Genomic DNA, 9,915 nt, shown 5'->3' with positions numbered 1-9,915 from the left:
ATGCCACTTTTGTAGGGAACACGATTACATTTAGTGTATGCAACAAGCCTTTTAAACCCCTAGGTTACCCCTAGTGGACGAGTGAAGTCTCGTGAGGGTTTTTAGAAATGGTACCTACAAACATTAAACTCATTATCACAAAAGAGGCACCAATATTGCAAACAAGCATTGGGAGAAAACTACCTCAAGTATGCAATTTTTCAAACATTTCCAAGTAATCTCCCAAAATTTCAACATCAAACAAGCAAGTATGGTCCTCCATACATCATGAAAATGATCATGCAAATCAAAACAACTCTAGAATCCTTTTTGAGTGGACCGACATCAAATATGTTGCTATCTAAGCCAACTACAAAAATGATCACATCCTTACCCTCAAACTAGCATACAAATCTAGTACCGATCATCAAGACAAAGAGTGGACCTTTTATTAAAGCTTTATTGATCTAGGTGCGCTTATTCTTTTCACTCAATTTATTTTTTTTATTTTATTTTATATTTATTTTTTAATCCTAAGGATCAAAGATGGAAGCATAGTGTAATGTGTTGATCTATTAAGCTTTCTAGTGATCCATAAGGTCAAGCGTTAGGTCAATGACTCCCAAACCGGACGGCTTTAGGGCACTAGGTGTTCAAACACCCTTAAGGACTTACAAGCTTAAATCAACTAGGCTACAAATCAAAACAACCTCCATCTAATCATTTCCCACTTCTCCCCTTTTGGGAGAAGTCCTCACTTTTTTTTTATTGCTTTTGCAACTTTTTTTCTTTTTTTTTTTTTTTTTTTTTGTGAATAAATAAGTTCAATTATTAACCTAGAGTTTGAGCCCTCCACCTTTTTGCGCGAGAAATTCAGTGCTTGATGAGGCTAGAATCCCAGCTACTTAGTGAAAAGGGGTTGTTATCCACCTTTATCAAGAATGAAAGCTTTCAATGCACTACTAGCTCAATTAGGATATAACCAATTCAATAATCAACAAAGCATGTACCCCACAAATGAATACTAGTGTGCGCATGTGCTAGTGTAGAATCCTAGAGTGAATCTCAAAATAATCACAAAATCAGGATGATGTGGACCACAAGTGTAAGCATGCTATCAATCTTTCAAAAAATTTACTCCTAAATGGCATCCACAAGGCATACAAGGAGTATTGGACTCTCAAGTCAAGCAATTTTTAAATTTTAAGCAATATAGTCCTCAAAAGATCAAAATCATAGTTAGTTATGGACCAATCATAGAAAATTCCTCAAATACACAAGTCATGCTCAAAATTTTGAAGTTAAAGCAAATACTGTAACAGCACCCATTCCCCCCAAACTTAAATGGCACAGTGTCCTCAATGTGCAAAGAGAACAAAGGGAAAGAGTATACCAGTTCAACTAGCAAGAATGACCAGGACAGAAGTATCCAAAATAGGTGGCATAGCGCCCCTAAACTTGAGATTAATTGTGATCCTGAAAAGATGGCACTAGGATAAAACTCATCAGATAACAAAAGGGATAATAACAGTGCACAATGGACATGCAAGTGTAAATGGGATAGTCAAATGAAGTAATGGGAGAGAAATAAGGATGGTCCTGAAAATTTTGTAGCACTCTCTCACTGAAATCACTGGAATGCACCTGATGGAGTCAGACAGATAGATATATCAATAAACAATATGACATCCAAAAATAAAGTATGTATAAAATAAGAACATTATATGGTACATTGTAGTTGAGGGCCGACAGACCGGCCGTAAAAATATAACAGTATCAGAAATATAACAGTCTAATATCACAAATATGGATAAAAATTACAGTGAAGTAGAGAGATCAGGCAGAAGATGTAGTGCGGGTGGGGCGTGATCCCCGGATATCTCTGGATATGCCCTGCAGTATAGCTAGAATGTCTGAGCGGAGAAATGCCATATCTGTGCTGAGGGAGACGATGTCTGCTCTGAGAATTACAACATCTGCCAGGAGAGAAACAACCTCACCCTCCAATGTCTGGAAACGCTCTCCTAGGCCAGGTGACTGAGCTGGAGCCTCAGGTATGACTAGATCATGAAACTGCGGTATGTCCTGAGTCTGCTCTTGAGAATGAACTGGTGACCCTGTCAGAGAGTGATGCGGAAGCTCCTCTGCTTGCGACTCTCACTCTAAATCAATATCTATATGCTCATCAGCAACCATTGGTGGGTCTGCTGGATCGGTTGCTGCTGCTACCTGCTCTATCTCCTCTATCTCAAGCTCCTTAGCTGCCTCTGCAGCATCCTCCTGTAAACTCTTGATAAGAGCCTTGTAGCTCTTATCCCAGTCCTTTTTCTTGAACGTGTAGGCCCCAGCCTCAGTACGCTCCCGGTGCTAGAAGGGATAGCGCTGGTCCCGTAATATCTGTGTAATGAGATGGCCAAATGGGAGAAACTTAGCTCGTTTAGGCTTGACTTTGCTGATGTGATCAATCTATAACTTTATCAAAACGCTCCAGATGAGCGCAGAAATGGATAGCCAATGCTCTGTATAAAAGGCGTACAAAGCTGTCAGATAGTCGCCACACCTCTGTATCTTGTGGCCGGCCATGAATACATTTTGGAAAAAAACTGAATCGAAGAACCACAGGTCATTTGGCAGAGGCAAAAGTCTCGCCAGCTGCATAGTGACCTGTGAGTGCCACTGCTATGTTGGCATAGGAGGCCTCCATAGAGTAGGATATGTAGCCTCGAGATCAGGAGGGCAGACATGTGGACATTTGCAAGATCTGGATAGAGTGTCTACAGTGATACTGATAGGGTGGCCGTCAATGGTAGTCCGCAGCTCCCTTAGGTTACTCGGGGCAGGTCGGAGGTTCTGGAAGAACATCCAGACCAACCTCGGGTACACTGGATATGTAACAGGGGCTAATATGGCTGAAATGCCCCTCCGGTTTATGTCATCATATGCTGCTATGGTAAGAACATACCCAAAGAAGAAGTCTATATCGAAGATCGACTCATGCGCCACCTGAAGGCATGAGTATCTTAGCAATGGTCGGTCTAAGTCCTGGGCTGGCTGAGCTGGTGGTGGTGATGGAGATGGCATGTGCTCAGCCTCAGCATAAGCCTGTGAAGAAGATGCCTTAGTAGAAGACTGTAGTCTAGAGTCAACGGATGGGGACTGAGCTGTATTTGCCTCTGGCTCTGGCTCTAGTTCAGGAATGGGGTCCTGGATGTGAAATGGGCCTGCCTGGTCGTCTAATCTCTGCCTGACTCTGCGATGATAATGTCCACGAGCAATAGTCTTGACCCTAGCCATAGCCTGCAAAATAAAAGGAAACTCAAAAAGGAAATCAGTGTCTGTATGAAGAATTAAAGCACAGTTTATAGAATCATGTATGTCAAATAAGATAGACAAAACAGATAACGAACATGAATCTATGCAAGTGACAAAGAATAAGTGACATGATGTGAAGCATGCTAGACAGTATAAGTATGGAATGCATCTAGTGTGGAAAACACTGGCATTGGGTATGTATGAGATAGCATGAAATCACAAAAGATGGTGTGTGAGTGTGATGCAAATCTGTGAAGTTCGATCAATCACAAAAATGTGAGATCGATGTAAGCTCGATCGATCTTGAATAAGTGAGGTCGATTTATTATAGATCGATCTGAGAAAAAAGTTCGATCGATCGAACTGTGAGGTGAAATTCGAAAAGTCACATATCTGTGATGTGGATGGCACGGGGGCCTCCCGATCAAGCTCGTGGGCCCCTCTACACAACAAATCAACAATTTTGGTCACTTTCCTTGGCCCGTGACCCCCAAAATCAAAATTAAAATCAAAATCCTAACAAAACCGATATATACATATATGTACAGTGGGTCAAAGCTTCAAAAATGGCAAGATTCATCATCATAACATCATAGATCTAACACGAAAGCATGGATTCATCAACATGAAGCTTGAAATCAAAAGGGAAGAACTCGAATCTTACCCAAAACCGAGAAAGAAGTGGATCGAAGGAGAGAGAGATGAAATCTGAGATCTGAGATGAGGGAGAGAGATTCAGGCATGATGGAATCGTGGAGCACTCGCCGGAATATGGGAATAGTGGGGTTGCAGCGGCAAGGGGAAGCTAAGGTTTTTTGGACCGATCTTTGAATCAATTTGAAATAACCCTTGGCCTTTATTTTTAAAAACATTTCCTCTTCAATTCGATCGATCGAACTGAAATCTTAGATCGATCGAACTAGTATCGATCTCTCTTCACTAAAAGACAAAATTATTTTTGAAGCTTTTGAATTTTTTAAAATTAAAAATCAAAAATTAAAAATGAAAAATATATATTATTATTATTATTATTTATTTATTTTTGGATTTTTGAAAAATAAAACTAAATAAAATAAAAATAAAGTAAGTAAAATAAAAGAAGACAAAAGAATTATTTTTTTTGGAATTTTTGAAATATAAAATAAAATAAAAGAAAAGAAAATATTTTTGGGATTTTTAAAAAATAATAGACAAAAATAAAAAAATAAAAAAATACAAGAAATAAAAGTATTTTTGAAAACTTTGAAAACCCTTTTTTTTTTTAATTCAGAATAAAATATTTTTGGAGTTTTTAAATTTAAAATTCAAAACAAAAGTTAAACTTAAAGTCAAAACAGTAAATCAAAGAACAGAGATCAATCTCAGAAAGAGTCAGAGCGATCGAACATGCAAAAACCTGCAGACATATTCGAACGATGGGACAGATAGGCCTTTTGCAGAGGGTTCAATTTTTTTTTTTTCTAAGTGTTGAGACTGCAGATCGATTTAAGACGAATCTGGATCGATCGAAGAATTTACGATCGATCAAACAGAGAGTTGAAATATGCAGGTTTGTTTCGAATGATTGGACAGAGAGGTGATTGGATGCAGGTATGGAGTTCGACCGATCGAACTGATGCAAAATGTCCATTTTCAACATGAAAGTGCATGCAATCGTAATCACAGTGCCTAGCAATGCATATGAACCCAAAGCAAATATCTAGACTTCGCAAGAAATGAAATTTAAGATAGAAATGACGGAGGAATAGGGTTGTGACACCCTACGAAATGCACTAGTCTTTAACGTCTCTAGCAAGACGTTGGGCTCTTTTAGCCCGGATCAAACATCTTGTAGTGCATCCCCTCCTTGATGGGGTGATAAATACTTTGAACTCCACCCAACAAATGGTTCCTTAGAGAACTTATTGGATTAGGCTTAAAGGAACTTGTTGGTCCTTTTTCAATGTGGTCTTTGGGTTTCCATGCCCTTTCAAAACAAGATTTTGAAACAATTTTCTTGGAATTTAGGGTTGAAAATAGACTTTTTGAAATTTTGGTTTCACACAAAGACTCATTCCTTCACATTCATGGTCATAACATTTCTCTACAACATTCACTTCTTCATGCTTGTCAAATGAATTCGGGGTTGGATTAAAGATATTCAACTTCACCTTCATGTGGCCAAATGAGATTTTCATTATCCCCGTCCTACAATTAATGTTGGCATTCACGGTTGCCAAGAAAGGACGACCAAGGATAATGGGAATTTGGCTCTTAGGATTCGGGACCTGTTCCGTGTTAATGACAACGAAATCAACGGCGAAGAAGAATTTATCAATCTTAATCAATACGTCCTCAATAATACCCCTACACTTTTTGATGGATTGGTCGGTAAGTTGTAAAACCACTAACGTCGGTTTCAAGTCTCCTAAGCCTAATTTGACATATACCGAGTATGGAAGAAGATTAACACTTGCTCCTAAGTCTAAGAGAGCCCGATTAATGACATGGTCACCAATGACACAAGATGTAGTAGGTGAACCGGGGTCTTTGAACTTTGGAAGAGTGTTATGTTGCAAAATAGAGCTCACTTGCTCAGTTAAGACCACTTTTTTAGGTGCTTGGCTTTTGTTCTTCCTCTTTTGGGTGCAAAGATCTTTTAAAAACTTGGCATAAGACGGAATTTGCTAGATTGCATCCAAAAGCGAAAGGTTAACCTTCACTTGCCTAAACACATCAATGATTTCATTTGTCTTGGCCTTTTGCTTGTCATTTGAAATGGATCCTTTTAAGGCATCCGGAAATGGAGCTTTTGGTTCAAAAACCTTTGCAGAAATTTTCTTTGAAGTCTCTTCAACACAAGAAGTTTTGAAATCATTTTGCAAATTTTTCTTTTCAAGATCACTTTTCAAATCACTTTTCAACACATTCTCATTTGAAAGATCATGCATATGCAATGAAAGAGGAATAGGATGTGAAATGGGACGGGTGTCAACTTGTGGTTGCACCGGTTCACTCTTTTCATTGGACACACCTACTTTGTTGTCATTGATTCTCCCACTTCTCAAGGTTGTCACCGCATTGACATGCTCTATTATAGGACTTTTCGATAAGGAATGAGTCTCCACAACACATTATTGCTTTGGTGGGGCATTCAAAGGCATTTTCCCTTTCTTTTTAGCATTTAAAGTACTGGCTATTTGCCCTACTTGGGTTTCTAGCTTAGCAATGGATTGAGAATGAGAATGAAGCAATTGAGTGTTCGCCTTTAGAGTGCCTAGAGCGGTCAAAACTTTCTCTTCAAAAGCGGGACTCCTAGAATTTCCTTGAGAATATAATGGTTGATTAGGAAAATGAGAATTAGAAAATTGATTTCCTTGTGATTGATATGGTCTATATCCTTGTGATCCTTGTCCTTGCATTGGAGGTGGAATGTACTTTCTTTGAAAACTACCTTTGGAAGGGTTTGAGCCTTCCCCTTAGTTTCTCCAAGAGAAATTCGGGTGATTCCTCGAACTAGGATTATAGTGATTGCCATAAGGATTGTTCCCTTGATTAACAAAAGCTGCATTGACTTGTTCATGATGCTCACTATGCACATGTCCATGGGGACAATTGGGAGTAGAATGTAAAACACTTGAACAAGTCATACATGATTCATTGGATGCATGATGGGAATGGTTAGGGAAGGAAGATACTTGATTTGCCGAGTTTTGGTTGATCAAGAATTGATCAAACCTTTGAGATAAGGATTTCATCTCGGCGGCTATTTCATTGGAATGGTCAACTTGATGTAAGCCAACACTATTCCTTCCATTTGAATTCCTACCATTCTTAGAAGATAAAGTTTGATCTAAAGAATTTTCACTCATGCTCTCATAAAGACGCCACACGTCATCCTCATGCCTATCAATGTAAGAGCCGCCCATGGAAGCATCAACCATACCCTTGTAATTATTGGATAAACTCTCAAAGAAGTATTGAACTAATTGCCATTTGGGCATGTCATGATGTGGACACTTCCTAAGCAATTCATTGAATCTTTCTCATGCCTCATGGAACGTTTCCCCATCCCCGTGTGAAAACTCTCGAATTGAGGTTCTCATGGCATTGGTCTTAGAAACTGGATAGTACTTCTTCAAGAACTCTTGTTGCATTTTTGCCCAAGAAGTTATTGAAAAAGGCGTAAGATTGTTAAACCAATATTTTGCCTTGTTTTTAAGGGTGAATGGAAAAAGTTTAAGCCTTAAGACCTCTTTCGGCATGTCCGTGTATCTCACGGTGGAACATAATTCAAGAAACTCATTTAAATGCTTATAAGGTTCTTCAATTGGAAGTCCATGATAGTTAGGAAGCATTTGAATGGTTTGCGGTTTGATTTCATAGTGGTGTACTTTAAATGGTGGCAATTGAATGCATGTAGGTGCATTATATTCATTAGGTACATAGTGATGTCATAAAACAAGGGGATGGTTAACAATTGGAGATGCAACATGGGCACCTTGATTACCTTGAACTATGGGAGGTTGTGAAACAAACATTGGCTTAGGCATTCCCAATTGAACTTGGCCTTGTTGTTATGGTGGGTGAATGAATGGCCTCGGCATGCCTAATGGTACTTGCATGTTATCATGACGCACATTGGGGTGGAGGATACCTTGTTGGTCTATGTGACCAAGGTCTTCCACACGGTCCTCATTATGTACTTCCATTGTAGAAGTAGAATGATTAAAATTACCCCTTCCCCTAGGTGTACGAATAATGGATTCTAAATTCAAATTAAGAGGGATAAGAGTAGGATTTAATGACCTTCGACCATGCATGCACAAGTAAAACACAAACAAGTAACAAATAATCAACAATCAGTTCACCTTCACAACAATTCAATAATCAACAAACTTCCTCCACATACAATGATCCCATACTCCCATGCTATCAACAATATGCAAAGAATAATAAAATTACCTCCACGTGGGCTCACGATTTATCTAAGAATTGAAATACAAGCCTCCACGCGGGCCGGCGATTTAACTAGAGATTGAGTTAAGAAAGAGCTCACAAAGGCTCCTTTAGCACTTCAATTCAATTTTCAATTTTAGCCTTGCAAATTTTTTAGATTTTAGCTTTTTTCTTGCTTTTGCTTAGCTCTTTGCTTAAAATGCTCCTTTGCTCACCTTCTAGCTCAATGTACTTAGTCAAACAAGAACCAACACAATAAGTAACCAAAATGAAAATGAAAATAAAGTAAAGAAACGATCAAAAGTGTACTAATTCCTAATTGATTCCACAAATACAACGTTGCCTTCAATCAATCCCCGGCAATGGCGCCAAAAACTTGGTGGTGCCGCCGTCGAGCACCAAAGCTTAAAGAGTGGACTGAGATGAGTGTGGCCAAGTTTTACATTTATAGTTTGCCACTACTACCTTTCACTAAAAATATAGTTAGGGCGAGTAGGGATCGTCCCAAGGGATTGGTGGGTCGTATTAGGTTGTGGAATCGAGATTAGGGTTAGTAGGTCGAGTGATCAAAAGATTGGTTGGTGATTGAATTATACTAAAATGCAATTTAAACTAAAGTAAACAATTAAATGCAATAGAGAGAAAATAAGATAGAGAGAGATCTTGGGGTTTAGAGATCACCACTAAACATAACTTTTCTACACCGTTAATGAATGATTAATGAGGGGGAAAACATGCATTGCAACAATAGTCTGTGTGTGTGGTTGTTTCAACAAGCATGGATGGCTAATTAAGTATATATTGTCTAAGCAACATAGTGGATATCACAATATATCAAACTAAGCCATTAATTCTTTCTTTAAGCTCATAATCCAAACACATCACAAGGTTAGAGAAATATGCTACTTGTTTTCATAAGTATGGAACATCAAACAACAAGTATGGATTGTCCTCTCATTTAACATTTAAACTACAACTACACTACTTTTAAGCTAATGACAAGAAATTAAACTAATTAAACTAAGAGAGGGCACAATCCATCAAGAAATGAGTATGAACCATCAAATAAACCACAAGAGCATTCTATTAAGCACTATGTCTTGACAATCTCTAGATCTATAGCATCAATACACATATACATGCATTAATAACACAAAATCTAGAGACGAACACATGAACATCTATTCTAGCATACATAGATATATGGATAGAATGAAATGATCAATTGGAAGCATTAAACCGTACAAATCAATAAATAAACAAGATCTATGTATATAAAAATGTCAAAACATATATCACAATACAAATCGCCTCAAAAATACATAAATCAAGATGTATAAAGCATGCTCAGGGCTAAATCTAGCCCCAAGAGGATGTCTAGCCACTCATGGATGGTGTCCTCTAACCCTCAAGGGCTAATTCCATGGTAGAAATTGCTCATCTTCTTGGTTGATGGAAGAACTCCAAGCTTGTGCCTCTATCCCACTCTCTTCTTTTCTTCCTCACTAAGAATATGATATGGAAATTGTGTCAAAAGTCTTTTTCAAGTATGCTCTCAAGAATGGCTCATATTCCTTATATAGGTAGGTTAAAATGTCACACCCAATAGTCTGGGCTCGCACATCAATATTCCTCCAATGATTACACCATGAGCCAACTTTTAATGAGCTGGATTTTGTCTCTTTT

At 38.3% G+C, this 9,915-nt stretch overlaps 1 pseudogene; it reads left to right on the top strand.

The window, feature by feature from the left end:
* Positions 1-7,272: 7,272 nt before the first annotated feature.
* On the top strand, positions 7,273-7,371 carry LOC132272127 (small nucleolar RNA R71; annotated as a pseudogene).
* Positions 7,372-9,915: the final 2,544 nt, after the last annotated feature.

Source organism: Cornus florida, unplaced genomic scaffold (genome assembly GCF_030987335.1).
Source record: "Cornus florida cultivar Cherokee Brave unplaced genomic scaffold, ASM3098733v1 CherokeeBrave_3.0.0_Hap2_Chr08, whole genome shotgun sequence".
In the NCBI taxonomy this organism is placed as follows: domain Eukaryota; kingdom Viridiplantae; phylum Streptophyta; class Magnoliopsida; order Cornales; family Cornaceae; genus Cornus; species Cornus florida.
This window is presented reverse-complemented; position numbering and strand designations above follow the sequence as displayed.